Source organism: Rhinopithecus bieti, unplaced genomic scaffold, assembly GCF_001698545.2.
Source record: "Rhinopithecus bieti isolate Rb0 unplaced genomic scaffold, ASM169854v2 scaffold_9581, whole genome shotgun sequence".
Classification (NCBI taxonomy): domain Eukaryota; kingdom Metazoa; phylum Chordata; class Mammalia; order Primates; family Cercopithecidae; genus Rhinopithecus; species Rhinopithecus bieti.
The window spans coordinates 2,154,724-2,169,281 of NW_016806413.1; the positions used below are offsets into that span (position 1 = coordinate 2,154,724).

The 14,558-nt window shown below is 46.4% G+C and overlaps 1 long non-coding RNA gene across 2 annotated transcripts; it reads right to left on the reverse strand.

The window, feature by feature from the left end:
- Positions 1 to 10,537: 10,537 nt before the first annotated feature.
- On the reverse strand, positions 10,538 to 12,196 carry LOC108532321 (uncharacterized). 2 transcript variants are annotated; one of them, XR_001886417.1, is made up of 5 exons: positions 11,908 to 12,196; positions 11,446 to 11,515; positions 11,129 to 11,223; positions 10,842 to 11,004; positions 10,538 to 10,743 (listed from the first exon to the last, which is right to left on the reverse strand). It is a non-coding gene; the product is annotated as an uncharacterized LOC108532321 (long non-coding RNA). The 2 variants fall into 2 exon arrangements; XR_001886416.1 differs by having other exon boundaries at positions 10,538 to 11,004; positions 11,908 to 12,186.
- Positions 12,197 to 14,558: the final 2,362 nt, after the last annotated feature.

Genomic DNA, 14,558 nt, shown 5'->3' on the forward strand with positions numbered 1-14,558 from the left:
GTATATGTCTTCCAAAAGTCTGCTGACATTGCTCAGGACCTATGCCCACCACTTTTTGCGTTTTGCCTTTTATGCCCACCACTTTTTGCGTTTTGCCTTTTTTTTTTTTTTTTTTGGAGACAAGCTCTCACTCTCTCACCCAGGCTGGAGTGCAGTGGCACGATCTCAGCTCACTGCAACCTCCACTTTCCCAGGCTCAAGCGATTCTCCAGCCTCAGCCTTCTGACTAGCGGGGACTACAAGCGTGCACCACCACGCCCAGCTAATTTTTGTATTTTTGTAGAGACAAGGTTTGGTCATGTTACCCAGGCTGGTCTTGAACTCCTGGTCTCAAGTGACCCACCTGACTCAGCTTCCCAAAGTGCTGGGATTACAGGTGTGAGCCACCATGCCTGGACTCCTTTAAAAAAAATTATTTTTTGACTGGGCACAATGGCTCACGCCTGTAATCCCAGCACTTTGGGAGGCCGAGGTGGGTGGATCACGAGGTCAAGAGATCGAGACCATCCTGGCTAATGAGGTGAAGCCCCATCTCTGCTAAAAATACAAAAAATTAGCCGGGCGTGGTGGCAGGCTCCTGTAATCCCAGCTACTCAGAAGACTGAGGCAGGAGAATGGCTGAACCCGGGAGGCAGAGGTTGCAGTGAGCCGAGATCGCCCCACTGCACTCCAGCCTGGGCGACAGAGTGAGACTGTCTCAAAAAAATATATAATAATTTTTAATTTTTTGTGGAGTTAGGATCTCCCTATGTTGCCCAGGCTGGTCTTAAACTTCCGACCTCAGGGGATCCTACCACCTCAGCCTCCCAAGATGGTGGGATTACAAGTGTGAGTCACTGCTTCCAGCCCCTTTTTTGCTTTTAAACCTAGAGCAAACTACAACTTGATTCGTGTTCAGTACCAGTAAGGCCTCAAAGAGTGAAGTGCAGGCTGGGCACGGTGGATTACGCCTGTAATCCCAACACTTGGGGAGGCCGAGGTGGGCAGATCACGAGTTCAGGAGATTGAGACCAGCCAGCCTGGCCAATAATGGTGAAACCCCGTCTCTATTAAAAATACAAAAATTAGCCAGGTGTGGTGGTGCGTGCCTGTAATCCTAGCTACTGGGGAGGCTGAGGCAGGAGAATCACTTGAACCCACGAGGTGGAAGTTGCAGTGAGCCAAGATCCCAAACTGCACTCCAGCCTGGGTGACAGAGTGAGACTCTGTCTCAATAAAAAAAGAAAAGAGAAGTGCAGAATGTGACTGAGGAGATACAATACTCTCCAAATTGCATAATTTTGCCAATTTTTACAGAAACCTGGGGCATCTGTAGAGATAGTGTCAGAAGCATTGGAATGAGAGCAACTGCGTGTTGAATAGGGGCTGGGTAAAAGTGTCAGAGGTGTTTGAACCAGAGCGACTCCATTTTGAGTGAAGGCTAGGAAAATGAGGCTGAGACTTGCTGGCCTGCATTCTCAGAAAGTTAGGCATTCGTAGCCTCTAGGATTGAATTGGGACCCCTTTCCTGTAACATATTTCTGGTGACCACAGAAGGGACTATAGTGCAGAAACCCTGACCCCAAGGGCTACCTTTGTGTAAGCGTTGGGGTCCTGTAACATATTTCTGGCAAACCACAGAAAGGATGATACCGAAGAAATCTCCCCAACCCCAAGGAAGTAGACTGCAGCACTGATTGGACGACTTTGGCTAAGTGATGGGGTACCCGAGTAAAGAATGAGATTGGGTTAGAGGCCCAACTTAGGGGGGAGTTAGAGTTTCTCCTAAGACAGAGTGGGTTAGAGTCCCCTCTTAATAAAAGGCAAGGACACTTGACTGACCTCAGGTTAGAGGTTACTCCATCCTACTCTGTCTGTGGAGTAGCTGTCCTTTCACCACTTGACTTTCTTAATAAACTTGCTTTTGCTTTGCACTGCAGACCCGCCCTGAATCCTTTCTTGCACAAGATCCAAGAACTCTCTCTTAGGGTCTGGATCGGGACCCCTCTCCTGTAACAAAATGAGGCTGAGACCTGCTGGGCTGCATTCCCAGATGGTTAAGGCATTCTAAGTCACAGGATGAGATAGGAGATTGGCACGAGATCCAGGCCATAAAGACCTTGCTGATAAAACAGGTTGCAGTAAAGAAGCCAGCTAAAACCCACCAAAACCAAGACAGTGATGAGAATGACTTCTGGTTATCCTCACTGCTACCCTCCCACCAGTGCCATGACAGTTTACAGATGCCATGGCAATGTCAGGAAGTTACCCTATATGGCCTAGAGAGGGGAGGCATGAATAATCCACCCCTTGTTTAGCATATCATCAAGAAACCATAAAATGGACAACCAGCAGCCCTCGGGGCTGCTCTATGGAGTAGCCATTCTTTTATTCCTTTACTTTCTTAATAAACTTGCTTTTGGCCGGGTGCGGTGGCTCAAGCCTGTAATCCCAGCACTTTGGGAGGCCGAGACGGGCGGATCACGAGGTCAGGAGATCGAGACCATCCTGGCTAACACAGTGAAACCCCGTCTCTACTAAAAAGACAAAAANATAGGAGATTGGCACGAGATCCAGGCCATAAAGACCTTGCTGATAAAACAGGTTGCAGTAAAGAAGCCAGCTAAAACCCACCAAAACCAAGACAGTGATGAGAATGACTTCTGGTTATCCTCACTGCTACCCTCCCACCAGTGCCATGACAGTTTACAGATGCCATGGCAATGTCAGGAAGTTACCCTATATGGCCTAGAGAGGGGAGGCATGAATAATCCACCCCTTGTTTAGCATATCATCAAGAAACCATAAAAATGGACAACCAGCAGCCCTCGGGGCTGCTCTATGGAGTAGCCATTCTTTTATTCCTTTACTTTCTTAATAAACTTGCTTTTGGCCGGGTGCGGTGGCTCAAGCCTGTAATCCCAGCACTTTGGGAGGCCGAGACGGGCGGATCACGAGGTCAGGAGATCGAGACCATCCTGGCTAACACAGTGAAACCCCGTCTCTACTAAAAGACAAAACTAGCCGGGCGAGGTGGCGGGCGCCTGTAGTCCCAGCTACTCGGGAGGCTGAGGCGGGAGAATGGCGCAAACCCGGGAGGCGGGGCTTGCAGTGAGCTGAGATCCGGCCACTGCACTCCAGTCCGGGCGACAGAGCGAGACTCCGCCTCAAAATAAATAAATAAATAAATAAATAAACTTGCTTTCTCTTTATGGACTCGCCCTGAATTCTTTCTTGTGCAAGATCCAAGAACCCTCTCTTGGGGTCTGGATCGGGAGCCTTTTTCGGTAACAAGGGTGCAGGATCATCATGGAAGGAATATAAAGTCAGATCAAGCTAAATTCTTTGATATGGGATAATTAAGCAGAGATTTGTGGTTCATTGTTTTAACTTGAGAAGCTGAGAATGGCTCTCTACGTTTGCTTGTGAGTTGTTGAGATACGGACCCACTATAATCCCAGCTTGGGGGGCTGAGGTGGGAGGATTGCTTGAGGCCAGGAGTTTGAGACTGGCTTGGGCAATATAGTGAGAACTTGCCTCCAAAAGAAAAAAAAAAATACGGGTCCAGACATAACCTGCACTAAATGAGTTGAAATGCCAGAACTTCCTTGGTATACTGTAGAGGAAGATAATGTAAATGCTTAGGGAGATAAAAATGCTTGAGTGTATTTATCATATAAATACCTGCTCACCCACCCAGGGAGGGTCCAGAGGACACTCCTTTCATTAAGACTATGAGAAATAAATTCATGTAGAGAGTGACAGATGTTCTACACAGGCCACATTACAGTGGGAAATGCTCCCTGAAGTGCAGTGGGGCTGATGGAATCCTGAGGAGTCAGGGACCATAAGGTAACACTTAGTCACCAAAAACCCGATTGGTGTGGTGACTGCCATGGACAGTGCAGCCAAAGCAGGACCCTGAATGGTGTCACCCACAGAGATCTGTGATGTTGGCCTGTTGATCATAGTGTCCTGAGAACTGAAATGGATGGGCTGGCTGCCTACCAAAGTTTTACTCGATCCCAATAAGTAGGAAAGCTCCAGGTCTGGTGAATAGAGAAGTCTGACCCAAATTACCAACACAGAGTTATAATCCCTCAATCAATTCCAAGTCTTGATCTAGTTCACAGACCCACAGCTTCTTGAATAAAGGATAGGCCCGGTCCCTTCGAAGCAGGACCCTGCTTGCACTGACAATAATTTATACTTTCCATTTTCCTAGGCCTCCCCAAAGGCACCAAGGCCATTTATCAGAGTGATTGTGCATTGAGAAGGACAAATAATTAGACTTTTCTGGGATAACCAGCCTCTAGTTCTGAACTAGCAGTAATTACAGGAGACTCAAAATGCCACCATGGTTCCTCAGAGTATGAGTGTATGGAGGTCAGGTGATCAATGGACTTTTTGGCTCAGATTCATCACAGTATATCTGGTAGATTCCTGAACCCATCCTATGGTTATTTCCGTGGTTCTAGAATGCATAATTAGAATAGACATAGTCAACAATGGGCAGAATCCCACATTGGTTCCCTGATCCATACAGTAAAAGTAATTCTGGTAGAAAAGGCCAAGTAGAAGCCACTAGAGCTGCCTCATTCACAAAAATAGTAAAGCAAACTAATACCACATTCCTGGAGAGATTGTTGAGATTAGTGCCACCATCAAAGACTTGAGCATATATCCCTGCTTAGCTCACCTACAGCCTGTGCAGAAGACAGATGGATCTTGGAGAAGGACAAGTGGATTAATTGTAAACTTAATTGAGTAGTGACTCCAAGTGCAGGTGCTGTTTCCACATGTGGTTTCAGTGCTGAGCAAATGACACATCTGGCAACTGGTTTGAAGTTGTTACTGAGCCAGGCCCAGGTTTGTTCTGTTCTCACACAGTAAATCAATCACTGTGACACGGGTTTTGCAAAAGAGGGAAGAATTATTCACAAGGCTGTCCGGTGAGGAGATGGGAGAATGGCTATCAAATCCACCTCCCCAAAGATGAGGCTTAGAGAGATTTATAGGTTAGAGAAGTAGGGTGGTCTAAGGCATGGGGAAAGGTAATTGGCAGTGGGGAAAAATGCAGTCATAATTGGGGTTCATAGGACATATGTACAGAAAATGGTGGCATTAACATGATCTGAGGGTGGAGTTTTTGGCCCTCTGATATCAAAAGACCACCTCTTGGGCATGTGTACAGGCCCGGTTGAAGGGTTGGCAGTCTCAACCAGTTTGAACTGGACAGGAACTGCCCCAAGTTCCTGAAAAATAACTCAAGTGATTGTTATGGTGACTTACAAATGTTATCTGTAAGGTAGCACGTGAAAGTTGAGTTACAGTGTTCAATAGCATAGGCTTCAGCTATCGTGGCCTTCAGCTTCATGGGGGAAAAAATAACAGAGCAGGCAACCAAAAGCAAGCAGGGCAGGCGAAGTGTGGCACACCCGATCCGATTATCCCCTTGGCTGCCCAGTTACCCATCTGGTGAATGTTTCTTTCTCTATAGCTGTGAGTAAAGACCATCAAGAACAATTTGCTTTCAGCTAGATACACCTTCATCCCCCTATCTCAAGGCTACCTCAACTCTGCAGCCCAGCTCATGATCTAGTTCCCAGGTCCTTTGAGAACATTTTCACCCTCAGGACGTCACATTGGTCCATTATATTGATGACATTATGGTCACTGGACCTGGTGTGCAGGAAGTAGCAACTACTGCAGACATGTTGGGAAACATAATAGGACTCAGTGTGGGAAATAAACCCAAAACATGGCTAAGGGCAAATAATGTTTCCAAAACGTTTCTTTCTCTCTTTTTTTTCTTTTTTGAGACAGAGTCTTGCTCTGTAGCCTGAGCTGGAGTGGAGGCAATCTTGGCTCACTGCAACCTCCACCTCCTGGATACAAGTGAAGCGCCTTCCTCAGCCTCTTGGGACTACAGGTGCATGCCACCACGCCCGGCTAATTTTTTTTTTTTTTTTTGGTAAAGGCAGAGTTTCACCATGTTAGCCAGGCTGGTCTTGAACTCTTGACCTCAAGTGATCCGCCCACCTCAGCCTCCCAAAGTGCTGGGATTACCAAAAGTGAGCCACCGAGCTAGGCCTCTTTCTCTCTCTTTCCGATAGTTACGTTCTATATGTTTAAAGAGGACACAAGAGGCAATTTCATATGTGATTTTCTGGATCACTTGATAATTCTACATTTAACATTTTGGGGAAATGCCAAGCTGTTTTCCAAAGGGGCTGCCTGAGAGTCTCAGTTCTAGTTCTCAGCCCTCAGCAGCCATTCCTTTCCTCAGTGGGACCTCAGTGCTGCCTTCCAAAGTCCAGGGCTGCCTTGAGACCTGCTCAGGACAGGCTATTTTGCCAGGTGTAGTGCATGATGTTCAGGATCATTCAGAATTTCAAGACCCTGACTGCAGAGCAAGATAGCAGGTGGAGGCCATTCTAAGTGTGGGGCCCCGCAGGGCTGCCCAGGCTGCCTGCCTGTGAAGCCAGCCCTGCCTGATGGAGATGCTTTTGCCATGGTGAGAGGGAAATGAGCTGATGGTTCTCTACTTTCCCACTCTCTCTCTCCAGGTCCGGTTCTAAGGACAGAAGCCAGAACTTGTTCCCTGAACCTTCTCCAATCTCCCTCCCTGGGCATTTCTCTCATAACCCCACCAGACCCCCCCAGGAATGGCCTGACATGGGTTCTGGAAATAGAACATGGGTTCTCAGAATGGCTCTCTCAGACTTCATTGAGTTATCTGACCTATTTCCTTTCCTCAACAAAATGTCTACATCCTCAATCTCCTCTTCTGTCTCAGCAGGAAAGATGAACGATGAGGCTTAGGCCAGGCGCAATGGCTCATGCCTGTAATCCCAACACTTTGGGAGGCTGAGGTGGGCGGATCACCTGAGATCGGGAGTTTGAGACCAGTCTGAACATGGTGAAATCCCGTGTCTACTGAAAATGTAAAAATTGGCCGGCACCTGTAACCTCAGCTACTGGGGAGGCTGAGACAGGAGAATCGCTTGAACCTGGGAGGTGGAGGTTGTGGTGAGCCGAGATAGCGCCACTGCACTCCAACCTGGGCAACAGAGCGGAAAAAAAAGAACGATGATGCTTAGCAGTCCAGGAAGCTTTGGGTGGTGAGAGATGGAGAGTATCTCCTTCCCGTGGTACCTCAGTTTCCCAGTTCCTTGTTAGGATGTTGCAGAGCTGGCCTGCAGAGGTCTTCTGTAATCTCCTGTGCTTCCTACATTTCCGCCTGAAAATGAACCTACTGTGAGGATGAATCCATGAGCAGGATTTTAATGAAAAGGAAGCAGACAGAACACGATGCTGCTCTGCCAGCTGGTTCCCTGTTGGGTTCTGCCATCCAGGGATGTAAGAGGGAAGCTGGGATGTTGGAGGACTGGAGTGTGAGGGTAAATTTTAGGTGTCAACTTGGCTGAGCCACAAGGTCCCCAGGTATTTGGTCAAACGTTATGCTGAGTGTTTCCATGAGGTTGCTATGGATGAGATTAACGTTTAAATTTGTGGACTTTGAGGAAAGCAGATTGTTGTCTATTATGTGGGTGGGCTTCATCCAGTCACCTGAAGACCTGAGGAGAACAAAAAGTCTGGCTGCCCCAGACTCTCTCAGGCAAGAGAGAATTCTTCCACAGACGGCCTTCGGAGTTCATGCACACCATCCGCTAGTCCTGCTCCACAGCAGGCGCCACTGGGCTCTCACTGGAATATGTATTCTCCTGGGTCTTCAGCCTGCTTGTCCACCCTGAAGATTTGGGACTTGCCAGCCTCCATTATTCTATGAGCCAATTCCTTATAAATGGATACATCCCTCTCTCTCTCTCTGTCTCTGTCTCCCTCCACACACACACACAAACAAGTGTAGGTGTGTTCCAATAAAACTTCATTTAGGTACGTTGAAATTTAAATTTCAAGGGCTAGGCATGGTGGCTCAACGCCTGTAATCTCAGCAGTTTGGGAGGCCGAGGCAGGTGGATCACTTGAAGTCAGGAGTTCGAGACCAGCCTGGCCAACATGGGGAAACCCTGTCTCTACTAAAAATACAAAACATGTAGTCATGTGCAGTGACTCATGCCTGTAATCCCAGCTGGGAGGCTAAGATGGGAGAATCACTTGAACACAGGAGGCAGAGGTTGCTGTGAGCTGAAATGGCAGCCGGGTGACAGAGTGAGACCCTGTCTCAAAAAAAATAAAAAATAAATATAATCTTCAGGCATATTCATTTACATATTGTCTGTGGTGGTTTTCACCCTTCAGGTCAGAAGTAGCCCATAACCTTTACACAGTATTGTTATAGACATCTTTAAATATGGTTTACTTTTGCCTGTTTTTGTAGTTTATAGAAATGAAGTAATAAAGTATTGTCTGTCTTGCATTTTTTGCTCAAAATTGTTTGTCAGTTTTATGTATGTCATTGCATGTGGTGATGGTGTGTTTTCATTATATCATGGTATTCTGTGTGTGATGGTACCACTACGGAGCTCCGGCCCACTCTTTTTTCTTTGTTTCTTTATTGTTTTTTTTTTTTGAGATGGAGTCTCATTCTGTCACCCAAACTGGAGTATAGTGGTAATATCTCGGCTCACTGCAACCTCCACCTCCCAGGTTCAAGTGATTCTCCTGCCTCAGCCTTCCAAATAGCTGGGATTACAGGCACACGCCACCATACCCGGCTAATTTTTGTATTTTTAGTAGAGACGGGGTTTCACCATGTTGGCCAGGCTGGTCACGAACTGCTAACCTCAGGTGATTCACCCACCTTGGCCTCCCAAAGTGCTGGGATTATAGGCATGAGCCACCATGCTCAGCCATCCAGCCCACTCTTTGTGGACCCTGGGCTGTGCTTAGTTTTTGTCCTGGTTCACTGAGGATGGCTTATGTCCAGCTCTATGAAATTTGTAGCAGGCCTTTGAGTTCCTTTTAGCAACGCTTGATTGTGCCAGATCTCTCCACGTTTGCTAATATCATAGGTTTGCTATGAAAAGCAACACCCCAAATCTTGTCTTTGCTAGCAGCACCAAGGCTATCTCCTACACAGATTGCCTCTTCAGAGCCACAGCTCGCAACTGCCTTTACTGGGGTGTATAGAGTGGCTGAATTTTTTTCAAACTTTCAAGGCACCAAATTATTCAACTGTTTGTGTGTGGCAGGCCAGTCAGGGGTTACCTACATTAGCAGCACTCTGGGTCCTACCACCTCTCCTTGCACACTGGCAAGCTCCAGCCAGAGACCACCTTTCTCACAGGACTTTGTTAAAAGCAGCCAAGGAGGAGCCAACAAAACCAGCATTCTGGATTCTCACAGTTAGTTCCTAATGCCACAGATTTGGTCAAATTGTGATCCACCCTCCAAGCTAATGCAGGCTGCAACCTGGCCGAACATTTTACATGAGGTGCCAGCCTCCCCATCTTGAGGACAGGGATACTGCTAAACATTCTACACTACCCAGTGCTGTCTCAACAACAAGGAATTATCCAGTCCCAAATATCAAGAGTGCCAAGATTAAGGAACACTGCTTTATTTAATTTTATTTATTTTATTTTTGAGAGAGAGTCTTACTCTGTTGCTCTGGCTAAAGTGCAGTGGTGCTATCCTCTGCAGCCTCAAACTCCTAGCCTCAAGTGATCTTCCCACATTAGCTCCTGAACAGCTAGGGCTACAGGTGCGTAACACCACACCCAGCTAATTTTTTGAAAACTTTTTTGTAGAGATGGAGGTCTTGCTGGGCTGGTTTGAACTCCTGGCCTCAAGGGATGCTTCTGTCTCGGCCTCCCAAAATGCTGGAATTAGAGGCATAAGCCACAGTGCCCAGACCGAAACCCTGCTTCAGAAAAACATCCCTTTAGTCCAGGTCTGCTCATGGTAAACTTTTTATCTTCGAAGTCTTCATAGTTCCCTAATTGTTGGATAATTAACTGAACGTACAAATCTGAGATGTCTGATTTTTTTCAGTGTGTTAAAGATATTATTCCATTAAACTTGATCATTTTTAATTTCAAGTCATCAGGTATTTTCTCTAGCAGCTTTCAAGATTTGTCTTCAGTGTTTCATGGTTTTGCTACAATGTAACTAAGTGTGGATGTTTTCAGTTATCCTCTGTGGGATTCAGTGGCATCCCTCACTCTGAGAATTCCTGTCTTCCATCAGTTTTGGGGAATTCTCAGCTTTATCTCTTGGATGTAGCCTCCCCTTTCCCTGTGTGATCTCCTAGAGCCTGTCTGTGCTTTGTTGGAACTTTTCCTTCAAATGTCCTGTCTCCTATCTCTGGACTCCTTAAGGAAGATTGCACTTCAGATCTTGTTCGAGTTCGCTTGACACCTCTGCTACCTGCATCTTACCTTTTTTGTGTGTGGTTGATGGAGTTTTGCTCTGTCACCCAGGTTGGAGTGGCTCAATCTCAGCTCACTGCAACCTCTACTGCGCCTGGCCTGCTAACTGCATCTTATCTGATGTTTAATCTGTCTGTTGAGTTTTTATTTCTAATGATATTTTCATCTCCAAAATGGAAAAGCACATGTTAGCACAAAGAATGAAACACTGGATATTGTTTTCTAAGGAATTTATTTGAAAGAATTATATCTATGGAAAATGAGAAATATTCCAAAAAAGCTCTGAATTTTAGATGTTGAGATATTTCAAAGGTCAAACCAGGCCACGATTTGTGCTGGGCTGAAGGCCCATGAGGACCCCGTGCAAGACATCCTGTGTGATGGTCACAGCCTGGAGGATGACCTTCTGGGGGCTGAAGGACATCACCTTTTTGGACAAATCATAAACGTAGGAAAGCTCTGGGGCTGGGCGGGGGTGGCTTGGGGGATGGGACATGTGGGGCTCAGTGGCATGGGGAGTGGTACCTGTGGCCCACGCTTTTGGGGAGGGTCTGGGAGGGGAGAGTGCAGGATGCTTGTGTCAGGCTGTGGCAGAGGACTCCTGGCATCAGCAGGCACTGGGCCAATGCTTCTTGGGCCACTTTCTCTTAGGTGAGGCAGCAGCAGAGGGTGTCCCTGGACTCAGTGCCTGTGTGGAAACACCAGATGGGCCTCTGAGACAGGGAGGAGCCACCTCCCCAGCCCCACATCCAGACAGGGGTCCACATTGCAGGCTCCGCAGAGAAGCAGGAAATGGTGCAGGAGGATCTAACCTGGATGCAGGGTAGGTTATTTGTTCTGTGACTTCATTTGCCCAAATGCATGTGAGTAGAGGCTTGTTCCTTGACCCCAATTGACTTCTAGGCATCTGAAGGAGAGGAAAGACAGCCTAAGTGAGTTCTCCATCAGTGGGCAATAGAGGAATGCACCCTTACGCTGCACACCTTCCAAGAAACTGTGTGGTCTGTGGACTTCAACAAACTAATCCATGCCCCAGGGGTACAGACTTTGTCAGACACTGTAAAAGTTTTCCCAGGAGTAGGAGAGGACTCATAAGCTGTCCCAAGTGAATTTCTAGGTTTGAACAAACCTTCAGTAAGAAACACGGTGGACACCTCCAAGTCATCCTCTCCTGACACACGTTTGCCAAGGGCCATTTCCTATGAATTTATAGATTCTATTAGTTTTTACTTATTATGTTTTTGAGACAGAGTTTCGCTCTTGTTGACCAGGCTGAAGTGCAATGATGTGGTCTTGGCTTACTGCAACGTCCGCCTCCCGGGTTCAAGTGATTCTCCTGCCTCAGCCTCCCAAATAGCTGGGACTACAGGCGTGCACCACCACGACTGGCTAATTTTTTTGTATTTTTAGTAGAGATGGGGTTTCACCTTGTTGGCCAGGCTGGTCTCAACTCCTGATCTCAGGTGATCCACCAGCCTCAGCCTCCCAAAGTGCTGGGATTACAGACATGAGCCGCTGCACCCGGCTGGTTCCATTACTTTCATAAGGTATGAAGAGATAATCTTTCCTGATGAAATCTGAAAGTCCTTACCTGCTAGGTTACTGAGGTTTAGAGGTCTGAGCAGCTGGTTGGCCATCTGATGTGAGGTGGAGGAGATGGGCCTGGTCAAAGGGGCAGTCTTTGGATTGGAACTGGATGCCCAGTGTGTCTGGGAGAAGGAAGGCAGTGAAGGGAAAGACCACGAAAAGGAGTGGTGGAAGACTGGCAGTTCCTTCACCCCACAGCCCTCTGCTTCATTCTCTGGCAGCTGCCCCTGACCTTTGTGACATCGAGGTCCCAGCCAATCACAGCGCTCACTCCTGCTCTCCCAACAGCTTCCAACAAATCCCTGGAGACTCCACCCACTGAGCTCCTCCCCTGGGGTTCTCTAAGCATTCTGAATTTGTGGACAAAAGCCCCTTTACCAACAGCATAACTACATACTTCACTTTCACAAGTTTGCATGCCTGGGTGAGGGCAATTATTTTAGTCATATGTGCTTCGATTTCTGGGAGAGTGAAGTCAATTCAGTTTTTGAGAGTGCTCTATATTTTAAGGGTGAATTTATATCTGTTATTTTATTTTATTTTATTTTATTTATTTTTGAGAAAGGGTCTCGCTCTGTCATCCAGGCTGGAGTGCAGTGGCACGGTCTCAGCTCACTGAAGCTTCTGCCTCCTGGGTTCACACAATTCTTGTGCCTCGGCCTCCCGAGTAGCTGGGACTACAGGTGTGTGCCACGACACCCAGCTAAGTTTTGTATTTTTGGTGTAGAGATGGGGTTTCACTGTATTGGCCAGGCTGGTCTCAAATTCCTGGCCTGAAGTGATCCACCTGCTTCGGCCTCCCAAAGTGCTGGAATTACAAATGTGAGCCACCATGCCAGGCCAAAATTTTTTATTTTAAATAAATTATGGAAATGATGAAAACATTTCATTTATAAAATAAATGTAGGCCGGTGCTGTGGCTCCTGCCTGTAATCCCAGCACTTTGGGAGGCCAAGGCGGGTGGATCACCTGAGGTCGAAAGTTTGAGACTAGCCTGGCCAACATGGCAAAAACCTATCTCTACTGAAAATACAAAAATTAGCCGGGCGTGGTGGCGCATGCCTGTAATCCCAGCTACTCGGGAGGCTGAGACAGGAGAATCACTTGAACCTGAGAGGAGGAGGTTGCGGTGAGCCGAGATTGTGCCACTGCACTCCAGCCTGGGGACAGAGTAAGGCTCCATCTCAAAAAATAAATAAGTACATAAAATTAATGTAGGAAATTTAGGAAATTTGAATTATGAGAAATCTAATTTTGGTCCGGAATAAACCAAAATATTGTACTAACATTTTTTTAAAAAAGATAAACTAATAATTAAAGAGTGAATCATGGTAACGTTTTCCTTTATTTTGAAGTTGACGTCTTTTCTTATGTCATAGCTAGTTTAAAAGGTTATCAGGGAAATACATTTTTTAGTGTCCATAAAAAAATAGTTCAATAACTTTTTTCTTTAGGCAATTTAGACTTTACCTGAACTAAAAATTCCTAGAATATATGCATAACAGCTGAATGTAATTTTTGTTAAGTCTTTCATGTTTTCAAACGAGGGAAAAGGAGAGGAAGTGGGATAGAAAAAAATGAGAAGGAGCTGGCTTTAGACAAATAACTGATCATTTTTCTCTGTAAGAAGAGGGATGAAAGTTTAGACACATATACAATACACACACGAGAGTGTCCTATATCTGGTTTTGACATAATTTCAGTTCTTGACAATGCTATCAAACCATAGAATTTTTTTAAAAGTCAGAATGTATTAATCTCCAACATATGGAAAGGAAGGAAGTGATGCCTCCCTGTGAAACAAAATGATCTGTCATTTAGGCAAACAAGACAAAGATGTTCCTCGTGAGGGTTCTTTTATTCTTGGTACCCAGAGTCTCCTTAAAATGTTTAGCCAAGGCCGGGCGCGGCGGCTCACGCCTGGAATCCCAGCACTTTGGGAGGCTGAGGCCGTTGGACCACGAGGTCAGGAGATCGACACCATCCTGGCTAACATGGTAAAGCCTCGTCTCTACTAAAAATACAAAAAAAAAAAAAAAAAAAAAAAAAAAAAAAAATTGCTGGAAGTGGTGGCGGGCGCCTATAGTCCCAGCTACTGGGAAGGCTGAGGCAGGAGAATGGCATGAATTTGGGAGGCAGAGCTTGCAGTGAGCCGACATCACGCCACTGCACTTCAGCCTGGGCAACCAGAGCGAGATTCCATCTCAAAAAAAAAAAAAGAAAAAAAAAGTTTAGCCAAATATTGATGTTTATACAATAGAGTGATTTGCCGGCCAACCTTTTTGTTTACCCAACATAGGGACAGTTTTGGACCTGAAGCCTTTCACAAAACGTGGAAAGGGCATTGGAAATGTCGACATTTAAAGATGCTTGGTCAGGCGCGGTGGCTCGTGCCTGTAATCCCAGCACTTTGGGAAGCTGAGGTGGGCGGATCACTTGAGGTCAGGAGTTCGAGACCAGCCTGGCCAACATCATGAAACTCCGTCTCTACTAAAAATACAAAAATTAGCCAGGCGTGGTGGTACATGCCTGTAATCCCAGCTACTCAGGAGGCTGAGGTGGGAGAATCACTTGAATCTGGGAGTTTGCAGTGAGCTGAGATGGTGCCATTGCACTCCAGCCTGGGCGACAGAGTGAGATTCCATCTCAAAAAAA